The sequence below is a fragment of the Meriones unguiculatus genome, chromosome X (assembly GCF_030254825.1).
Source record: "Meriones unguiculatus strain TT.TT164.6M chromosome X, Bangor_MerUng_6.1, whole genome shotgun sequence".
Lineage (NCBI taxonomy): Eukaryota > Metazoa > Chordata > Mammalia > Rodentia > Muridae > Meriones > Meriones unguiculatus.
In genome coordinates, this window is record NC_083369.1 from 143,405,954 (window position 1) to 143,429,168 (window position 23,215).

A 23,215-nucleotide genomic window follows, 5' to 3' on the forward strand; every position below is an offset into this window, starting at 1 on the left:
TGTTGTGTAATTTGCATTCAGTAACACAAACAATTTTGGGGAAGTGAGAAGAGTTATGTTTCTTTCTTCCCCATGTCTATTTTTCCAAGATTTTAGTGAATGGATATTAAATGCACATCATTTTGTACATTGTATATAATTTGAAATCATTGGCCAAGTAATTAGAAACTTATTTTAACAGTGAGGAAAATATGTTTTCACAAATAGACATAAACCACATAAACTTACATTTTTATTAGTAGGCTAAAATCTAGTCTTGATATTTTATGGGTGACAGTTTTAAGAATGTCATAGGTTTCCTCTAACCTAATAGGATTTCTGTGTGGCGGAGCCATAAATAATACCTTGAGCATTGAATTCATAGGCTGATACTTATTTCTCTGTAAGATATTAAAAAAAAATTCTCTTTTCATTTCTGGATATGGGTGTTTTGCCTGGAGAAACATACCATATACCATATGCTTTCCTGGTGTCTATAGAGGTCAGAAGAGGGCATTTGATTCTCTAGCACTCAAGTTAAGGATGCTTGTGAGCCACCATATGTGTGCTGGGAATCAAACTCTGATCCTCTGCAAGAGTAACAAGTGTCCTTCATCACTAGTCCTCTCTCCAGTCCCTCTCTGTGAGATATTAATTTATTTTGTTCCTTCATCTATCATCATTGGCTATTTTTCATTCCCCTTCTCTGAATTTTCTTTCTTGGTAGACAGGTGAGTATACACATATATGTACATACGCATACATGTAGGACTACCATGGAATAAGAAAAGCATGAGAATTCTGGATAGATTTCTTTCTATGTTATAACAAAAGATTCCATAGCATTAGGTTATGAGGAAGTTATAATAATGTAAAGAACTTTCTTGTGGCATCTTAATGTAAAAGTTGTAATCGACATTGATATGAATTGTTTGAGAAGACGGTCTATGAGCTGCTTCAGAATTCATAGAAGTGAGAGTAAATTACTGAGCATAGCATAATTACTCTGCTCTTTTCTCTTAAAAATAAAAAAGATTTTCCTTTATATGTGGTGTGTTTGCTTATGTGTTTTCTTGTGTATGGATGCAAGTGTGTGTGTGTGTGTGTGTGTGTGTGTGTGTGTGTGTGTGCAATTAAGGTTGACAATGCGAGTCTTACTTGATCACTTGACACCTTATTTATTGAGGCAAGATCTCTCAATTTAACCCAGAGCTTGCCAATACAGCTAGTCTGGCTAGCCTGACTAACAATTTTGATATGGTGGGGGATCCTCTCTCCCCACCTTCTAAAATCTAGAAAGTTGCCCAAAACTCTTACTTTATGAGCCTATATGCAAAAGTTCTTATGCATACCTGTATATATATTTTTAAAAAATTGGCTGATATCATGCATTTGAATGGAACTTGTTTTTAATAAGTAAGACATGGATAACATCAATAGATAACATAGTAATAAATAGCCTGGTTTGCATGTCCTTATCTAATTCTATCCTTGGAATAAATCCACAGAAATGGAATTGTTGGATTGAAAGAGTATTTATAATTAAGTTTTGACTCCTATACTCTTTGGAAGGTTTACTTTTAGGCTTTTACATTTTCTTGATGTTTGAAATAACTCTTTTCTATTTCCACTGTCTGTCTCTGTGTGTATGTATGTGTGCATGCATGTATGTATGTGTGATGTAAAGTAGAGGTTGGCAAACTGTAGCCAATGAGCCATATCTTGCCCACTTCCTGCTTTTGTGAAAATGGTTTGACTGGAGCACAACCTTCTTTACTTAGGTACACATAGTCAATGGCTGCCTTTGTGCAGCAGTGGTAAAGTTGAGTAGTTGGTACAGAAAGCGTATGGCCAGCACAGCCTAATATTTATGGATGAAGACTGACAACTCTTGATAACAAAAGCAAGCCTTGTTATATTTATACTAGATCTGATTAGACTTGACCTGTCAATAGATTTTTGGTAACTTCTCTGAAACTGTTTCAGATAGTTAATCATAAACTTAAGAAGGATATATACATTTTTCTCCCTCCCTCCCTGCTTTTTTCTCTTGGTTAGAATCCCCAGAGTGCTGTTGATTAAAAAAGCAGCAATAATACATAAGTTTTCTTTTTTAAAAAAATATTCTTTTAGTATTTATTTATTTATTTATTTAGTCTCATCCCCCTCCCTCCTCTCCTCCCAGTCCCTTTCCCCCAACTTCTTCTCAGAGAAGGGGAGGCCCCCAAGTGGTGACAACCCACCCTGGCACTTCAAGTCTCAGCAGGACTAAGCACACCCTCTCCCACTGAGGCCAGACAAGGCCCCACTGGATTCTTATTTGTACCTTGAGCAGTAATGGATCTAGTTTGCATCCCCTGACATGTGTGTATATTTCTTTTCCTGATAGTTATGCTAGTATTTCTTATTGTTTCCCTGTATACAAAAGGAACATGACTTTTTGCCATTTATCAGGAGACTTGGAGTGTCATTTACCTTTGGATTTCCTCAGCTGAACTAAACTCCTAATTTTGAAGTAAACCTTACCTAAGAATGATCCATTTTTAAGGCATGGCTAGAAAGCAGTTAGTATTTTGTTTCATGCATTTGTGTCTTGCTTATTATTCATGTGTTTCTGTGTAGTACTTTTGTCTAATTCAGTTACAAAAATTGTCTTTGCCTTGTAAAACAAAGTAGCAGGCTTCTTGTATATTTTAAAATTCTGGAAAATGTAATTCAAATTCTTCCTGTGACAAGCACTGTAACTGGTAAATGTATAAAGCGACCATGCAACTCTTGTTTCAATGTTGCAAGTCACGTTCTTATTGTAGGATACTCAAGAGTATGAGGTTTTAAAGCCTAGAGGGCAGGGTTTACATTCTGTTTTCTTTTCATTTGCCCTCTCTGTCACCTTGGGAAAATGATTTCTCATCCTTAAAATGGCATAAAAGAACCAGCGTAGAGGATTTAGTAAGGACTGGAAAAGATGATTGATAGAAGTTATTCACCTTAGCACATGGCAAGCCCTCAACAAATATCTGTATTTTGCATCTCTGATTTATTTCAAAGGTAATTAGGTTCATGACATAATAGCTACCAAATGTTTTAAGTTTTGTGCTGGCTTTATTGCTTATAAATATCATGCGCATTTGAAAATGTTGAATTCTATCAAGGTCTTTTTTCTCATTTTTGATAAAAGACTTCAAAATAAAGCCCAATATTGCCAGCTGAAAGAATACCATTTTCTTATGGCTGATAGAGAACACACAGTTTCAGCTGTCCAATTTGTGAAATAAAATGGATCTGACAGACCTAGCTGATGAAAAATTGCCCTCTATTGAAGGCAGCAACCAGGCTTTGTGAATTTTTCCCTTAAATGAAATATATGACTTGGATTTCTACTTAGAAAATAAGTTTATTTCTTGCTGTCTTCAAGAAGCAAGATTCTTTTGTGGAGGGGAAAAGACCAAATGTAGTGATGTGGTTACCTATAATTTCCTTTCTGTAACCCTTCCCAGTCTGTCTTCATGTGACCATAAAGATGGAATAGAATGTATCATTTACGCACGAGCAGACAGTAATTGAGGTAACAAGCACCTCTAAAACATGAGGCAGTGAGTGAGCTAGATTGCTTGTGTCAGACAGAAGGAAGATGACTCAAGGTTGGGCCAGATCATTTTTATTATTGGATAGATATCTTGGCCAATATTTTGTGAAGAAATACAGTCTATAATTTTTAAAAAAATATTTTCAAGTGGGGATGGGATGATGAAGTATTAAGAATCAACCATTTATTTTGTGGGCCCTTCCTTCCTTCCTTCCTTCCTTCCTTCCTTCCTTCCTTCCTTCCTTCCTTCCTTCTTTTCTTCCTCTCTCTCTCTCTCTTTCTCTCTCTTTTTCTTAGACAATATCTCACTCTGTAGCCCAGGTTAATCTGTACACTGGACCTCATTGTGTAGTACAGGTTGGACTCAGACTTGGCAATTTTATTCTTCACAAAAACCCAGTCCAAATTATTTTGAATGAGTCACCTGGCCAAACAGGGTATACATGTTCAGTGAAGATTATAATTTTTTTTTAGCCCTTGTTGGCTCTTTTTACATGTGGCCTCATAGGAAACCGCAAACTGCATGTTGTTCATGCCGCACTGTCTTATATATACAAAGAGTACTGCACTGAGGACTCTTGAAGTTTTAAATGAATTCATTACTTGAGAAGTCATTTTTGTCTTTTAATTTTTTTTATATCCATGCACCAGTTGCATTTTTGGTGTATAGTGTGTTGGGGGAGACTTTTCTAAAACTTTTAGAGTTGCTTAAGGTACAGAAATGTATTTGTTTCTCCAGTTTATGCTGTTGTCCTACTCGGTTTCATGGGAACAGGATGACCTCCAGGCCCTATAATGGGAAGAAAAAACAAAAACAAAAACAAAAACAAAAACAATGAACAACAACAATGATAACTAATATATCATTTTACCCCTGAGAATAGCAGGTAGAGAAACCATTTCTTTACATCATCTAAGTGTTCAATTTTAGGTATGATCTATTCCTTTGTAGTTTTAACACAGCTCTTCTGCCATTAGTAGCATTTATAAACACATTGTGTATGCTCAAATGGAAGCAGCTCCACTTACAGCCTTTATTCTGAAGGGTTTGATATTAATTATTGGGAAAATGCATGGGCTTCAAATAGATTGAAATGTGCAGTACTTTGGTTGTGGCAATATACAATACATTGATAATGCCTGTGATAGGAATGAAAGGTAGAAGTCGCTTATGGAGAGAATGCCCCGCTTTGTCTGCAAATCTCTCAGTCACGTACTCTAGCATGACTGTCTCCATAGAACTTTCCCAGTCATTTTTCCTGGATACTGTAACTGATTTGATGATGTTACTTTTATTTGTTCATTCAGTTAGGCTAATCCAGTTGTTACTTCTGGGGGTTTTCAAGGTGCCTAATTTGATGATATTTTACTATTTGTCTAGTAATTTTATATATCTTTTACTTGATGTTTATACTTTTACTTTTTTCTTTTACTGTATACTTAATAAACCCAAACATTGAGAACTGAAAGTATGGCTGCTGTGGACTGTTCTTGGTGTGGAGGAATTCCACTGACAAATCTATGTACTCAAGACTATCTGCTGAACATTCACTTTTTTGTCCCTGGCATGAATTGATTTAATTAGAAATAACAGAAACCCCAACTTTAACTGGCTTAGGAAGAAAATATACTGGCTCATCTAGCCATATTGGCAGTGATTTTTTTTAGACTCCAGGTAAGAGTCGACTCAGCAGCTTGAACATCCCGTTTTCTCTCTACACTGAATGTTTGTTGTATGAAGATCAAACTTTTCTTGAGGATAACTTAAGGGGACACATTAATCTTTGTACTTCTTTTTCTCCTATGCTAATATAACATTTGTGGCTAGTGCAAATAGTAAGGTATAAAATAATTAAAATACCATCACAAAAATAAATGAAAAACCTTGTTGCCATTGGAACACCCTTCCAACAGATTTAGAAAGAAGCATGGCATGGTATAGAACAGAGCAGAGAGATGTTCAGTAAACATTTGTTGAATAAAGAAGAGAAGAATGTTCCTTTTGTGTGCAGCTGTTGCAGAAGTGTTTTCATGGATGGGGACAAGTGGAGGTTTTCTTTTGCTTCTCCTTTCTGCTCCTGGGGCCCTAAACATAGGTCCAGAAGAGTCCTGATATGCCAACTGAAAGTTGCTCATGATAGGAGAGGAGGAGAAATTGTCTATTACACTTCATTTAATTTCTTGGCCTTAGGGATGCAACACAGGGAGAGACATGGACCATTACCCAGACCTAGGCCTTTCCAAGACTCCTTTGTAGTATAATCTTATGCAAAATATTGATGATTGAAATTTAAATTGACAATGTGAGGTTCAAGTTTGGGCTCTGAGAGGAACTGAGACTACCATTTGTAAACCATGTCACCTTCAGGAAGCTGCTTCTCCTTGAACCTTAATTACACATCTGGTGATCCTGTTAGTGAATTCAATAAGATACATGGCAATTCTTTTGCACAGGATTAAGTAAATGGAATCTGTGATTATTTTTAGTCTTATAAGGATTAAAAGAACACTTAAAAACCTTTGACACACAGTGAATATTGAAGAAATAAAAGTTGCTTTTAATGGCTCCCAAATTTTAAAACTATTAAAATGGAATATTGTAGTCTACTATTTCTTCAAAGAATCAACATGCAGAATTTGATCCCGAGAAAGACAAGTCTGAGGGTAACCCTGACAGATTTGAGTATGTCTTAACTGCACTTTGTGTTGCTATAAGAGCATACACATATAGGGTAGTTTATAAATAGTAGAAATTAATTCAGCTCCTATTTCTCCAGGCTGGTGGAGGCTGGCAGTGACCTCTGGTGAAAGTCTTCCTTCATACTGTGTCACACCATGGAGAGTGGGCAAGCAAGCACCTGAAGCAGAGGGAAAAAGGAGTGGCACTCTCTTGATAGATTATCTGGTCCTCAAAATGACACCATTAATTGGCTTATGACAGCAGAACTATTGCGGCCTAATCACCTTTTTAAAAGGTTCCATCTTGGCTTTGGGGTTGTAGGTTATAGGTAGAGTACTTGCCTTATGTGGTTTAGATTCTCTCTTAGTGCTGTTTACATTTTTTCCCATCAGTTTTCTCTTTTCACTTTTTCTTCCTTCCTTCCTGACAGATTCTTAACTTAGTTCAACAGACCCCCACCGACAGATTCAAGGAACTGAATGAGAAAAAGTGCATCTATACTTACTCATTTCCGCTAGAACATAGTAGTGTTTGTGACTTTCATTTGTGGTTATTTTCCGAAGTTATTACAGATGTTGCATGTGGATAGATGATGGTATCTGCTTGTATCACCATGTCAAATCATAGCAGTTATTAGACCACAGGTCAGGTCTCGTCATGTAATGAGTTAATGACGTAGCTGTATGTTATTAATGACATGGGAACTCCAAAACGGGCTTTTCAACTGTGTTCAATAATACCTGGTTTCTTCTGTGAACCTATGTTTACAAAGCTCTTTCAATAAGCCACTGTCTAGACTCTTTTGCTAATAAGCACAGTACTGGCAGTTAATGTATATTTCTGAGGATGTTTGATGAAACTGGACATTTACGTTTAGAGGTTTGTGTCAATAGCAACTCCTGAACTGATGAAAGATTGCCCAGGCCATGGAAGAAGTGTATTTTCAGTTGAGCCTACTAACAGCTGCCACGTGTTAAATCCAGGAGTTAAAGATAAACTCCCAACTGTAGATGCTGTAGCTTCTGTCACAAAGTAGTTAGAAATACTTATGAATTATCCTAATGATAGAGAAAGCAACACACTAAATAGGATACACATCCATAATTACAACCTTATGTGATTTAAGGAAGAAGTAGCTTGTCCATTCTTGAAAACAGGGACAATAGGCTGAGCTTGAAGTTATGGGCTATGGTAGGGTAAGGAGATTATACATCTGGAGGTGCATGGAGCCAGATTCCAAAGACAAGACCTGTAACTTTGTTAGAAGGAACAGATAAGTGGGAAAGAGATGACAGGAGTTAGATGGTGGATGAAGCTGTTAAGCTTTCTTTCTTTCTTTCTTTCTTTCTTTCTTTCTTTCTTTCTTTCTTTCTTTCTTTCTTCTTTTCTTTTCTTTCTTTCTTTTCTCGCCTTTCTTTTTTTTAAAATATTTATTTGTATATTTTATGTACATGAGTGTTCTATCTGCATGTATTTCTGCATGACAGAAGAGGGCATCACATCCCACATCTCACTATAGATAGTTGTGAGATACCATGTGTCTACTGGGAATTGAACTCATGACCTCAGGAAGAGCAGCCAGTGCTCTTAACTGCTGGGCTATCTCTTTACCTTTTTTTTTCCTTTCTAACTTTAAGGTTTTTTTTTTTTTTTCGCTTGAGACAGATAATGCAGAGTTTTGAGAAGTGCAACAACAGCCTTAAAATATTAATGTCAGAAAAGAGTGGGAGGGCGGACAAGGGGGCATTTTGGTTGCGTAAGTATTCTAACACAGTGTGAAAAGTTTCCTGTGAGCTTGAAAGTTGGAGGAGGAAGGAAACATTTTACTCTAGGAGATCATTGACTAAATTGAGGTTCTTTCAACTAAATACACGTTCTTTGGCATGGCTGATGACACAGGGTATGTGTGTGCTGAGAAAGAAAGCTGTGCACGCCCAGTGCCGCCTCTTCACCCGCCCACACCCAGCTCCTGTTTGCCATGGTTAGTGCGTACCACTGAGTTTTTCTTTACAGTTGCACGGAAGAGTTTGTGTATTTTAAAAGAAACCACTTCCCAAAACAGGATCACTGTTTGGCAGGTGTAGAAACCCCCTGGCTGGCTCTGGTGGTAACAGCTAGGAGGCACGCTCCTACAATCCTGGGTGACTACAATTCCTGAAAGTCTTCCAAGTAGCCACGTGTTACTGCTGTTGGTTACTAGAAATTGGAGCCAAAATGGAATGAAAATGTGGGATTGTTGGTGAGAATTTCCAAGGGCATCCAGACTTCATGACAGAAGCAGGGAACTCAAATTTTCTTTGCTGTCGATTAGAAGGGGATTTTGTTGCTTCTTGGTTTAAAGACAAGGAGACGATATGAGAAATAGTGAAATGATGGTTGTATGTCCAAAAGTTCATGGTGGAAGTGAGTTGCAAATTTTCTATGTATATTTCTGGACTCTCTAAATAGATGAATTATGAGAAATATTCATCCGTGACTGAAGGTGTATATAGGCTAAGCATCTTCACAGTGTGGCAATCAATAATACATTGCATAGAGAAAGGCATACCAGAACCAGGAACTACATAGAGATGATATCATTTAATAGTACCTTTACTTCCATTTGTTAAATTGTCTAAACACTGTTGGAGATGGTTTTATGGGTTTTGTGATACTAAGAGCCATTCAATGTGACTAGTCTATTGGTATGCTTTGTTAATTGACACTGAAGAATGCCAAGAAACACTCCTGCTCATTTACTAATTTGTCCCTGCATTTTGCCTAAGACCCTGGAATAATTTAAGAAGACAAAAGACCCCCCCCCCAAAGCTACATTTTTGAACTGGATTCCTACCAGTGAAAGTATATTGAGATGTAAAATTCTGCTCCGCTGATTGAGGTTAAAGGTGTTGCTTTTATTTTGGAACCTCTGAGCGGTGGAAAAGAAGCTGGTGGGTGAGAGGGGGCCATTGAGAGCTGCAAGCCAAGCCATTGCCAGAATGAAACATATCTCGTGGGGAATGTGTGGGAAGTTCTGGGTGAGGAAGAGGCAATTGTGGTTCCTGCTGAGGTCTGAAGGCTGTACAGCTCACTGTGTCTCAGAATTGTCATAAAGCTGTTCTTGCCAGCAGCCTCATGCTTAGATCCTCACTTGGCCAAGTTTATATTTCTGTTCTACAGATCTGGCAGTGAAACCAAATATTCAGGAATTAAAACCACCCATCTCATGAGGAGGAAGAGGTTCAATTGTCCTTAAAATGTCTTTGGAGTCATAAGGAGTACAAACGTGTGTGTGTGTGTGTGTGTGTGTGTGTGTGTGTGTACTTAAATCCAAACAGAGTTTTGGTATTCCTGATGTATTTATTTCTCCCAGAATTAAAATGTTGGTTCTTTTGAAGTGGTAACATTGTAGCTATGTTGCAGTATTGTGAATTCTATTTATTTGACTTAAAATTAAGCAAGTGAATTACAAACACTGTGGTCTTCCATAGCCATCACAAAATTAATACCATATTTCATTGAATCAAGAGTATTGGCAGTTGTAACATGTACTATTATTTATCATGTGCCAAGGTAAAGTAGAGTATAATTCAATGTATTCTTAATCTTTTGGATTTCTATTTTGTGTTCATGGACGTTCTTTTAGACTTACCTAGATGTTAATTTGTATCCCAAATTCTTTTCTTATGTCCATTAAAAGGAAGATTGCAGGAAAAAAAAAACATTGATTCAGGCATTACTAAAACTTGTTTACAGTGTCCTTTACATTTTGAATCATCATCTTTGTTTTGCTACAAAATACCATCTTGCTCATGAAGAGCAGCAGTGATTCAACATTTCTTCCCCAGTCAATTATCTCAGAAAAAATTTCCACCAACATGGCCTTTTAGTATGTGCAGTAAGCTTTTCATTTCATTGTCAAGTTATGCTGACATCTTTCTGAGGATCTAAGTGACATTTTCCCATCCTGGCATCCAGCTCATTTCACGTATGCTTAAAAAGTGGTTATGGTCCTGTTTGTGCCTGGGCAGGCAACAGTAGCTATGTGGTCACGAGGTAGACTTTGAAAACAAAGTCCAGTTTCAGAGATGATACCGTGTGACACAGTATTCATTTTGGAAACAAAATATGAACTATAAGTTATATACTTTTTATTTGTTTTGAACCCAGGGACTTATACATGATAGGCAAGCACTTTACTACTAAGTTACCCCCAAGTTACAGACCCAGCCCCCTCCCCACTTTTTTTTCATTTTGCAGTAGACTTCCACTAAGTTGCCTAGCTGCCCTTGGACTGGATCTGCTGTTCAGTCAGTATTTGAACTCCCAAGTAGTTGGGATTACAGCCAAGCACATTACATGATTCAGTCAATATGAGAGAGAAACTGAGATGGTACAGTGCTGGCGAGTCTCAAGCATGGCCCACTCTGTTAGTGTGGGTAGCAGGGTAGTGAGTAGCTAGCTAGGCTTCAGTACATCAAAGGAAATAGACTGTCACGGAAAAATTCAGTATCCAGGGTACGTGGGTGTTTGAATTTTTCCCCCTTCATACCATTTAAACGAAAATGTCCATGTTGCAAATTTTGTATTGTGTAAATATAATACAAAGGTTTTGTTTTTTTGTATAAGAAAGAAATTTGCTCTTGTGGTATAAGGATAGAAATTTTCTTTAATTTTTTTCTAAATGATTACTCTTTCATTTTCTTTTGCTTTCCTCCTCAAAAAAGGAAAAGCTTAAATCCATTAGGAAATCTATGTGCAATCTCATATTTACAACCTATGCCTTCATAGTACATTAGTTCATCATGATTGATAGCATCTATGTGGATGCCTAATGAATTAACAATGATGCACTGTTTGCTTTGACCTGTCAGTAGAACATTGCAAAAAGGCACTTCCCATAAGAGGAAAATTAATTGTATGTTAGTTGGATGATAGCTTGTCACAAAAAGAAAAGTTTGTTTGAAAAGCCTCATTGGTGCCGATGTCTGCATAGTGGGAGTCATTTAAAAAGATAGGTAGTTTTTTTAAATTAATTTTTATAAAATAAGATGAAAGGGGCTGGAGAGGACCTGGGTTCAGTTCCTGGCATCCACATCAGGCAGCTCACAACCTTGTATAATTCTAGTTCCAGGGGATCTGATGCCCTCTGACTGCATTCAGGAACACGGAACATATAAACTCACACATTGTCACACAGAGACACAGAAAAACAATGATAATATATCTTTATTAATAAACGAGACTTTTCTGTAATGGACAGTTATGATATGTGCAGAGAAAATGCACAAGCATGCAAATATGTGCTAATTTACAATTTTGTCTCTGTTACTAACTGCAGAGATTTCCTACAGTGGCTGTTTAGATTAATTCCAAATTGAACTGCTTCTACTACCTGCTAGTGTATTCTAAATTCATAATTCACTTCCCCAAGGCCCCAGCCTTTTTATACTGTTTATTTCTTTAGAGAATCGCTTTGCCATCAGTCTTCAGTCTAATTCTGGGATGTCAGCAGCCATCATTGCTTATTTCTGTCTTTGCCCTACATCCGATGAAGTGAAGGTCAAGGAAATTATGTGACTTGCCCAAACCAATCCAGCCATATAATTTATCCCCCACAGATTATGGGTTTACCATTTCAAATGTCTCTGATTTTAACCCAGGTGGAAAGAGCTGCAGGAGTGGAGGTTCTGTCCAGCTGGTGCCTTTGAGGAGATGTAAGAAGCTCAGTGTGCTTAGGAGCTCTGACTTGTAAGGGAAGAGGGCCAAAAGACAAAAAGAAAAGAGTAGGGCAGGGGCCAGAGCACACTGGCCTTGTAGGCTGTGTAAAGATCTTAGACTTTTTCCTAAGGCAATGGGAAGCCATTTGTAAATGTCATGTCAAGGGACCTGATGAGTGATGTGTTCTGCTGAAGCATACTGGCTGCCTGTGGAGAACAGTTTGGAGGCAGAGACTGATGTATTGGACACCAGTTCATCAGACCTCATCGTGCCCATCCAAATGACGGTTTAGTTCCAGCAGGAAACTCTGAAGCATATTGATTACCTTTTTCTCTATTTTCACTTAAGTCAGCAGGAAGGGTCATTGCCTCACCTTCATTGCCCCTGGTTTCTGTGACCTCAGGATGTTTCTAAGTGTCCTCAGTCAGGGGCAGGATGTCTCCAGGAACATAAGAAACTAATTTTGAACATTTAAATCATAAAAAAATGGGGCAGCCGAGAAGCACTTAAAGAAATGCTCAGTGTCCTCAGTCATGAGGGAAACACAAATCAAAACGACTCTGAGTTTCCATCTTACACTGATCAGAATGTCTAAGATCAAAAACTAAAGTGACAACACATGCTGGAGAGGATGTGGAGAGAGGGAAACCCTCCTCCATTGTTGGTGGGAGTACAAACTTGTAGAACAACTTTGGAAATCAACCTGGTGCTTTCTCTGAAAATTGGGAATAGCACTACCTCAGGATCCAGCTATACCACTCCTGGGCATATACCAAAAGATGCCCCACCACTCAACAGGGACATTTGCTCAACTGTGTTCATAGCAACTTTAGTTGTAATAGCCACAATCTGGAAACAACCTAGATGTGCCTCAATGGAGGATTGGATACAGAAATTGTGGTAATCTACACAATGGAATACTACTCAGCTATTAAAACCAAGGAAATCATGAAATTTGCAGGCAAATGGATGGAACCAAAAGAGATTATCCTGAGTGAGGTATCCCAGAAACAGAAAAACAGGCATGGTATACATTCACTATTAAGTGGAGGTTAGCCGTATAATATAGGATAGACACCTACAGACCTAAGGAAACTAAACACTAAGGAGGACCCTAGGGAGGATGCTTATATCTCATTTAGAATGGCAAACAGGGAGGACACTAGAAGCGGTGGAAGAGAGGAAACAGGATGGGACTCTACTATAGGAGGGTCCTCTGAAAGGATTCACCCAACGGGATAGAAGCAGATGCTGAGACTCACAGCCAAACATTGGGCAGAGTGCAGGCAGTCTTACAGAAGTATGGAGGTGGGGGGAGATAGAAGGACGCAGAGGGGACAGGAGCCCCACAAGGAGACCAACAAAACTAAATGATTTGAGCCCATGGGTTCCTGCAGAGACTGATGGAGCAACGGAGGACCATGCACGGAGAGGACCTAGACCCCCTGCTCAGATGTGGCCAATTGGCAGCTCAGTCTCCATGTGGATCTCTGAGTGAGGAGAGCAGGGGCTGCCTCTATCATGAACTCAGTTGACTGCTCTTTGATTACTGGCAGCCTTGCAAGGCCACGGAGGAAGAGGATCCAGGCATTCCTGATGAGACTTAACAAGCCATGGGCAGATGGCAATAGTGGAGAACTCCCCCTTTCAGTGGACTAGGGGAAGGGGATGGGGGAAGAGGGACAGAGGTTAGGACTTCGGGAATTTGAGGGAGGGGGTTTCAGTCAGGATATGTAATGAAAAAATTGTGAAGAAAAAGAAATAATTCAATAAAAATTAAAAAAATAAAGAAATGGAGCTGTAAACTGAAGAAAGAAAAGCCAAACCCACCTTATTTAATCTCGGGTGGGATAGAATTCTAGATGACAAAAATTACTGGTAATACCTGTTGTTTCAACGTAGTGGTTTTCAAAGTGTATTCTCTGGACCCAAGACCTTACCTTGGATTCATTTGAAATGTAAAATCATAGACCACACCCCAGACCTACTGAATCAGATACTTTGAAAGAACCCAACTATCTGTTCTTTAGTCTCTTCTAATGCTGATGCCCACTCAAGTTTGGACACCATTGGCTTGGATTGGAACATGATGTGAAGGGAAACATTGAGCATATGCTTAACTGTTTCTTCTCCAAGCTCACCAACTCTTCCATTTCTAACCAGATGCCCCAGGACCCTATGTTTCTGGTCACAAAATAGAATTACAAGACAAAGGAGAGAGGCTGAGCACAGTCTCACGATTGTAAAAGCATGGTTGCATGTAATTAGTTTTGGTGAAAGGATCTATAGGGAAATTCTACAAAACCACTGGTGTTTTTGGCCTAGCACTGGAAGGTCTAGTAATCCCACAGGAGAGTAACTTTTGGAATTTTGCTGGTTATCTGACGGTCAATTGAACAATAGTTCCAGAATTGGGTCCAGGCCCAAGTTATAACTTTCAGTAGCTGAACCTCAATGGATAAGTTCTTAGAGGTTTTTCAACCTGCAGAGTGGGATGCTGCCTCTTAGAGGTGTTTAGAAGGTTAATTTTGGTCAAGAACACTATATTATACACAGCACAGATGTTTAATGATCAGTAGTACTATTATTGGGTCCTTGGCTATCTCAGGACTACTCAGGGAGGACCACTGCAGGGAGTATGTAACCATACATGGCCTTTGTTTAAGATGGTTGAAGTAAGCTGGGGGAAAAAAGATAACTAGAATTTTTTTGTAGGTGAAACTGAAGGTAGACTTTAATGGCTTCAATTTCAAAGCAGGCTTTACATTGAATTATTGAAATAGGGAAGTTATTTTTCTGAGTTTAAATATCATATTGGCAGATCCATTGTAATACTGTGCTATCAAAGAGCAATGCTAAAATTTAAATTACTTTAAGTGTAACCTTAATAAGTGTAACCCTTGTAAATTAATTCACTTATAAGTGAACATAATAAAAGAATTACTTTCCATCAGAGTTTTGTAGTATATGAAGTTTTATAAAAATTGATTTTCCTCTGGACAAAGAGGTCCTTTGTGCTAAAAGTGGGTGTTTTGTGTTATTTGGAAACCTATGATTTAGATTAATGAAATAGAAGTTTATAATCTTCGTAAAATCATCCTTGCCCCTATCACTTAAGTTGAAGCTAGCCAACAATTATTACTTTTAAGATGATCATAAAAAAGGAACAGAGAAAATCATTCTGACAGTTTGTTTCTCTCTGTGTATGTAGGTAGGAGTTTTCTAGAAGAGTGAGAAATATCGGTTTTTATTGTCTTTTTTTTTCCCTTATTGTCTTTTTAGTGTGTCAAACAGACCCAGTTAATCCCATGCTTGACTGGCTGCAGAACTAAGGAACTGTAAAGTTGAGTATCATGACATTCCTGTAAAATATAAAGGCTATAGGATCCATGGACCATGGCTTGGTTAACTTGGATTTTATTTTATTTTTTGTTTTGTTTTGTTTTCGAGACAGGTTTTCTCTGTGTAGCCTTGGCTGTCCTGGAGTTACTTTGTAGACCAGGCTAGCCTCAAACTTACAAAGATCCACCTGTCTCTGTCTCCCATAGTGCTGGGATTATAGGCATGTGCCATCATGCCCGGCAAATTTTATTTTATTTTTTAAAAGGAGTAGTATTGGACTTTGGGAGCTGATCTCAAGTCTCCATTTACTACCTATGCTGTTATGAGTTAGAAAGCTGAAAATAGTTCAGTTTAATAAATAAGCCAAGGAGTCTAGAAAGTAAGCTTGGTTTGAAGTCTGTAGCCTGGAAAATCAACAAAGACTAAAAATAGTAAGATTAGAGGCAATATTTAATTGTGGAACATCTAAAAGTGCCTTTTAAGCATCATCCAAAGAGAAACCTGGCCATGATATAATAGATATAAAAATTACATATATGTATAATGTCTAGAGAACATTCTGTTCATTATGTAGGTGTGGAAACTTCCAGTACAGAATTTTTGAATTTTTATGTTTTTTCTTCTCACAAGACTTAAAAATGCATTCCCTTTGATTTCCAAAGGAAAAGTGTTGGCAAAATCTAAATGAAATTAAGAGCTTATTCCAGTAAATGTTGATGTGAAATTTTCAAGTACAAATTAAGCAAACTGAGCAAATAGCTCCAGCATCCATTGGTCTCTTAAGAGCCCAGGGATTCATTTTAGAGGGGCACATGAAGCAAAGGGAAATTTCAGAAATCTTACAGGAGCTGGAGAAAGAACAGAAAGGAGGTTCCCTTACAGCTCTCCATGGTATCTATCTGCTCAGTACCAGGTCCTTGGTAAAATTTTACTATGTACCTCATATATACCTCATATACCTTTGCACTCATGTAACATTTAAAACTATATTCATTGTGCAGTTCCTAAATGTTGCAAACTTTAAGTGACTGACCTTAACTGCCTGTGAGTGCTGTGAACCTCAGATTCACAAGGGTATTGTGACGTCCTCAGGGATCTTATCATGCTTTGGAATTTTCTTCTACAATGCTCAACAAATCCTGTTTTGAGTAGGAGTAGTAAATGAAGAGAACATGGTTGAGGTTGATAGTCTCCTCCAGACTGCTGAGTCAAAAAGAACTTGAAGCATTTTCTTCCTAGTGCTGAAGAACAGAGCATTGGAAATGGGTGATTAAGTGGAGGCATTTGGTGAAATTAAACTAGGACCCAAAGAGACAGATGAATGAAGTCTTGGATAATACACACTGAAATGTGAATAAACCAGAGATTATGATACTGGCACAGCCAGGATATTGGGCTTGATAAAAAGAAATGATAAATGTAGTCAGTTTAGCAATTCATATATCCTGTGCAAGTGGATAAAGAAATTTTTCTTTTCTTCTCAGAAATTTAACTCACTATTTGCAAAGTATTAGCTTTGCATGCCAAGCTCTAAGCCTTGGGTCTTCAGGCTTGGCTGTGAATAGTCCTTGCTTAAAAGTGTTCTTAATCTAATGGAAAATAACTATTGTCAATACCAACGTTTTACTTTGTTTTTTGAGACAGGATTTCTTTGTTTAGCGTTGGCCTTCCTGGAACTAGCCCTGTAGACAAGGATGGCTTCAAATTCAGAGATCCATCTGCCTCTGCTTCTAAAGTACTGGGGTTAAAGGTGTGTGCCACTGCCACCCAGCTTGATTTTTTACTTTTATAACATGTTTTTATTTTTAATAGAAAAAATAATACAGTATTCTAATCACAATTTCTTCTTCTTAACTCCTTTCTGTTCTCTCTACCTCCTTACTCACCCAAATCTGTGCCTTCTCTCTTTGACTTTAACAAATAAACAAAAATAAAAATAAGACAAAACCCACAAGAAACACATGCAAATGCCCCTCCACCCAATACAAATAATGGAAACTCTTAGCTAATTTAACTAAAAGATAGAGAAAAGAAGATCTAAATTAATAAATTTAGAGATGAAAATGGAGACATTAAAACAGGCAGTGAGGAAATCCATAGACTCATAAGAACATAAATTTAAGGCCACCCAAATCAACATTAGCAAAGCTCATAAAAACTCAGAGACTAAAGCAGCATGCACAGGGCCTGCATGGATTTGAACCAGGTCTTCTGCGCTTAGTGGTTTTTGGGGATTCCTGAGTGAGTGAATGAGTGGGTCTCTGATTCTTGTGCCTTCTCATGAGCTCTTTTCTTTCTGTTGGTTTGTCTTGTCCAACTCAAAAGTGGTAGTTTTTTGTCTTATCTTCTTATATTTTAATTTGTTATATTTAAAAGCTGAAATAATGATTGAATTAATTAACAACTGAGCTGTCACATATCTGCTGGGAGAGGGAAAACCAGATTTCTCCAGTGGAGTGACACTGGGAATATCAACCACTCCAGGCAGGGCAGGCCTCAGGAATAGTTGACTAACATTATGTACACAACAACTTTGTTTCTTGTGGGTGTACTTTTATTTGGTTAAAATTTAGTAAGCTTTTAATTTTTGTTTTTTTTTTGGTGGTGTTGTAATGTTTTGTTATTTTGGGGTTTTTTTGGTGTTATTGTATTGGGCTTTTGTTTATTTTTTGAGAGAGAACTTAAAGTTGGGTGGGTAGGAAGGGGAAGAAGATCAGAAGGACTTGGAGGAGGCAAAGAATATAAAAATATATTTAAATTTAAAAATTGTTTTAAATAATAACAAATACTAAAAATCACTTATTTATCCTGTATAAAATAAAAACATTTTCATAATGCTCTGCCAAACTGGAAATCTTAAAATAAATGGATATATATATATGTATATATATGTGTATATATATGTATATATCCTACAAAGTTAAATAAAGATCAAATAATCTATTTAAACAGTTTCATAACACCGGGTGAAATTGAAGCAGTAATTAAAAGTCTCCTCCCTCCCCTCCAAAGAAAATCTCAGGGCCAGAAGAATTCATCGTAGAATTCTACCAAACTTTTAAAGAAGAATTAACATGAATATCCCTAAAATTATTCTGCAAAATAGAAATTGAAGGAACATTTTCTAATTCTTTTCCTGAGACCACAATTACTCAGATACCTAAGACATACAAAGACTCACCCCCTCAAAAAACAAACAAACAAAAAAACCCTACAGACCAATATCTTAGGAACATAAATGCTAAATTTTTCAATAAAATATTTGCAAATCAAATACAAGAATACATCAAAAAGATTATCCACCTTGATCAAGTAGGCTTCTTCTCTGAGATAAAGAGATATTTGACACACATAAACTGATAAACATAATCCATCGTATAAACAGAATGAAAGACAAAACCCAGGTTAATAATCTCACTGGATGCAGGAAAGGTCTTTGGTAAAATCCAATATCCATTCATGACAAAGTCCTGTTGAGATTAGATATACAAGAGACATACCTCCACATAATTAAGGGAATTTACGGAAAGCCCACAGTCATCATCATCCTAAAGAGAGAGATACTCAGGGCCTTTCTACTAAAATCAAGAACAAGACAAGGATTTCCACATTCAATATATACTACTTAAAGTCTTAGCTAAAGCTAGTTGTCTCATTACTTTGGTGTCTGTTGGCTTTTCGTATTTAATTTTATTAATTTGGACCTTCCTTTTCTGTCTTTTAGTTAATTTTGTTAAGGGTTTGTAAATCTTATTGATTTTGCTCAAAGAACCAAGTCCTAGGTTTCATTGATTCTTTGTATTGTTTGTTTCTATTTTATTGATTCTAGCTCTGAGTTTGATTATTTCTTGACATCTACTTTTTGGATGTTAATTCTTTTTTAGGTATGCTGTTAAGTTTTTAGTGTGGTATCTCTCCAATTTTTAATGTAGGCACTTAGTGCTACTAGCTTGCCTCTCAGAACTACCTTCATTTTGTTTCATAAGTTTGTGCATGTTGTGTATTCATTTTTATTCAGTTCTAGAAGTCTTTAATTTCTTTTTAAATGCCTGTGTTGACCCTGTGTTCATTCAGTAATGAGCTGCTAAGTTTTCATGATGTTGTAAATATTCTGTTCTTTCTGTTGTTTATGTTCAGCTTTAATCTGTGGTGGTCAGATAGGACGCAGGATGTTATTTCCATTTTATGTCTGTTGAGACTTGCTTCGTGGCCAAGTATGTGGTCCATTTTGGAAAAAGTTCTATGAGCTGTTTAGAAAGAAAGATATTCTTTTGTGTTTAGGTGGCATGTTTTATATCTGCTAAGTCCATTTGACTTTAACCTTATATAGCTCTAACATTTCTCTGTTTAGTTTTTTGTAAGGATGGTGAGGTGTGCTATTTGGATGCAGCAGAATTATGCACCCTGTGTTCTAATTCAATCTGTTAGTCTGTATTTTTTTTTTTTTTGAGATTTGAGGCAATTAATATTGGGAGTTATCAATGAACAGTGTTTAGTTTATTGATTTGTATTATTTTGTGGGTTTAGTTTGCATTTTTATTCCTCTTAATTTTCTGATCTGTGATTATTCATTCTTTGTGTCTTCTTGGTTATGGTTCATCCCTTCAGACCTGAGTTTTTCCCTAATTCCTTTTATTGAGATGGATTGGTTGAAAATTATTGTATAAATTTGACTTATCAAAGGATATTTTGTTTTCTCTATCTATGGTGACTGAAAGTTTTGCTGGTTATACTAATCTGGGCTGGCATCTGTGCTCTTTTGGAGTCTGCAGCACATCTGTCCAGGCCCATTTGGTTTTAGAGAGTCTACTGAGATGCCAGTATAATTCTAATAGGTCTACTTTTCTATGTTACTTGGCATTCCCCCTTGCAGCTTTTACTATTTTTTTTCTTTCTTCTTTATGTTTAGTGCCTTGATTATTATGGGGTGAGGGGACTGTCTATTTGATCCTGTCTGCTTGGTGTTCTGTATGCTTCTTCTATTTTGAAAGGTACCTCCTTTTTTAGGTTGTAGAAATTTTCTTTTATGATATTAAAAATATTTTCTGTGCCTTTACCCTGTGTTTCTTCTTCCTCTATTCCTATTATTCAAAGACTCAGTTGTTTCTTAGTGTTACTTATTTCCTGAATATTTTATGCCTGGTTTTGTTTTATTTTTAGACTTAATATTTTTGTTGACTGAGCTATTCATGTTTCTACCGTGTCTTCAATGTTTAATGCCTGAGATTCTCTCTTCTATGTCTTGAAGTTTGTCTGATGGTAAAAATACATCTCATGTCTTTGACTTCCTAAATTTTTCATTTCTAGTATTATTTCAGTTTAGTGTTTTTTTAGTGATTCTATTTCTTTGTTAAATTCTATTTGTATGTCTTAAATAGTTTTTATTATTTCCTTCAACTGTTTATGTTTTCACAAACTTCAGTAGGAGAGCTGTTCATATCCTTTTAAAGGTCCTTATTATATTTGTAACTGTTATTTTAAAATCCCAGTCTTAAAAAAAAAATTCAGTCCTGTACTTCAGCTATATTGAACTTCTCATGGATTACTGAAATAGGGTTACTGATTTTTGGTGAATGAATATTGTCTTGGCTGTTCATGTGTGTGTGTTTAGATACATCTGGAATTATGATATTTGAGGTGTTTCTTGGTTTTGGTGTATGGTCTTGACTTTGTAGTGTGGGCGATTTGTTCTTTGGTTGCAGTACTTTCTTGGGATCCTAGGCAAGTGTGGTGGCTGTAGAGTCCCTAACCCTAACCCTAATCCTAATCCTAAGTGGGTGGCAGAAAGAGATGAATATAGTCCAGGAGGAAAGACTGAGAGGGTATGTTGGAAATCGCTAGGGGAATTATTCAGAACCAAGAGGTAGAGTCCTCAGGGAATAAAGCTGTGGTGGGAGGTGAGTCTTCTGCAAGTAGACTGCTATAAGACTATCAGTAACTCTGTAGATAAAAGTATAAGAGATGATAGGAAAGATGGTGAGAATAGCCTACTTGAGTTACGGCCCGGTGTCCACATTGGAGGTCTCCTGTAAAAAAGTGTTTCTGGGGATAGGCAGCTAATACAAAAGAATGGAGATGGGCTAGGAGGAAAGGCTAAAAGAGCTCTGCTGCATCCATCCTAAGACTGTTAATGTCATGTTCATTCTAAAACTTATTTGGTGATATCATTTGAAATGAAATGACCAATATATCTTATTAATCTCTTCTCATGATTCATCCCTGGTAAAGCTCATCTTGGTGGTCCATACCATGAACAAAAAGAAATTCAAAATGGACTGTAGATATAAATGTGAAGCAATGAAGATTCTAGATGAATCTTTTGGGGGTACATTTAGAGAATAACAAAAAAATATTTATCATAGAAGGAGAAATGGACAAACTGAACTACATTAAAACAGAACTTCAGTTTATCACAAGGTACCAGTAATGAAATGAGAACTATGGAATGGGAGAAGATTTTGTAATGCAAATCTTCAAAAAGGAGATGTGGAGACTATATGAGGATCTTTTGGAAATGAAAAGAAAAAGTTAAAGTATGCAAGTATGTGAAACAGACTTGAATAAACACTGGACTTGGAGGTAAGGCTCACTAGTAGAGTGTTTGCTCAGCATACGCACGCAAGTTTCAGTGAAAGTCCACAAAACCAAACAAAAATATCAAACCAAAAATGATAACCCTAATTGAAGGAAGTGACAAGAAGGGAGGGACGTCTGTATTTTGGTAATGATCTTGCTGACCTCTGTATGTTCACTTTGTGGAATTCTTTCAGAGTATGATTTAGGAACGTTTGCTGTGGAATGCATATTATACTCTAGTTGGTGAAGTTTATATTCTGGGGAAAAAATGCCTTGTTATTCAGGATGAAGAACATAAGCAAAGCAGGCTCAAGATTCCTGCCAACTACAGGATAGGTCTGGTCACCTGGCATTTCCTGTGCTATGGAAGCAGAAGAAGCATAGAGAACTGCAGAGCTCTGCAAAGTGGTTAGAGCAGGGTCCTTTGGGTAAGAGTCCAATGCATAAAAGAGGGAGTATCTTGATAGCCACCTACACCTGAAACAGGAGGAAGAGAGTAGAGGCAATTATTGAGGAAACACTAGAAAGACTGATAATGATCATCAAATTTTGTATATGGTTGACTTGGTCTGTCGTCCAGAATAAGCTACCACTTAATCAGTCAATCAATCAATCAATCAATCAATCAATCGTTTTTACATCATGATTGCAGTTTCCCCTTCCTCATTTCCTCCCAGTTCCTCCCTCCCTCTCACTTTCCCTCTCTGCCATTCTTCTCTCCTCCCTTTCTACCCAGAAAACACTCAGAAAGAGGGAGACCTCCCATTGATATCAACGCCTCTTGGCATATCAAGTTGCAACAGGACTGTCTTCTTCTATTGTGGCTAGACAGGCAGCCCAGTTAGGGGAGAGGGAACCAAGGGCAAGCAACAGAGTCATCAACAGCCTGTGCTCCTGCTGTTAGCAGTCCTACTTGAAGACCAAGCTGCTCCACTGTTAGGTATTTTGCAGAGGACCTATGTCCATCCCATGTATACTCTGCTTGGCGGTTCAGTCTCTGTGGGCTCCTAGAGGCCCAGGTCTTTGATATCACTGGCTCCTGCAGTCCTTCCTCACCCTCTTCCACAGGATTCCCCAAGTTCCACTTAACGTTTGGCTGTGAGTCTTTGCATCTGTTTCCATTGCAGTTGCTGGATGAAGCCTCTCAGATGACAGTTATGCTAGGCAACTGTCTAGAGTATAGCAGAATATCATTAACAGTATCAGGGGTAGGTTCGCTCTCATGGCATAGTTCTTAATTTAGGCCAGGTATTGGTTGGGCTTTCCTTCAATTTCTGCTCCATCTTTACCTACGTATGCCTCATTGGCAGGAGAAATATTATGGGTCTAGGGTTTTATGGCTGGGTTGATGT

At 37.5% G+C, this 23,215-nt stretch overlaps 1 protein-coding gene across 1 annotated transcript in view; it reads left to right on the forward strand.

Moving 5' to 3' along the window:
* Positions 1 to 23,215, forward strand: part of Phex (phosphate regulating endopeptidase X-linked) — a 231,668-nt gene that overhangs the window by 13,874 nt on the left and 194,579 nt on the right. The window lies entirely within an intron of this gene.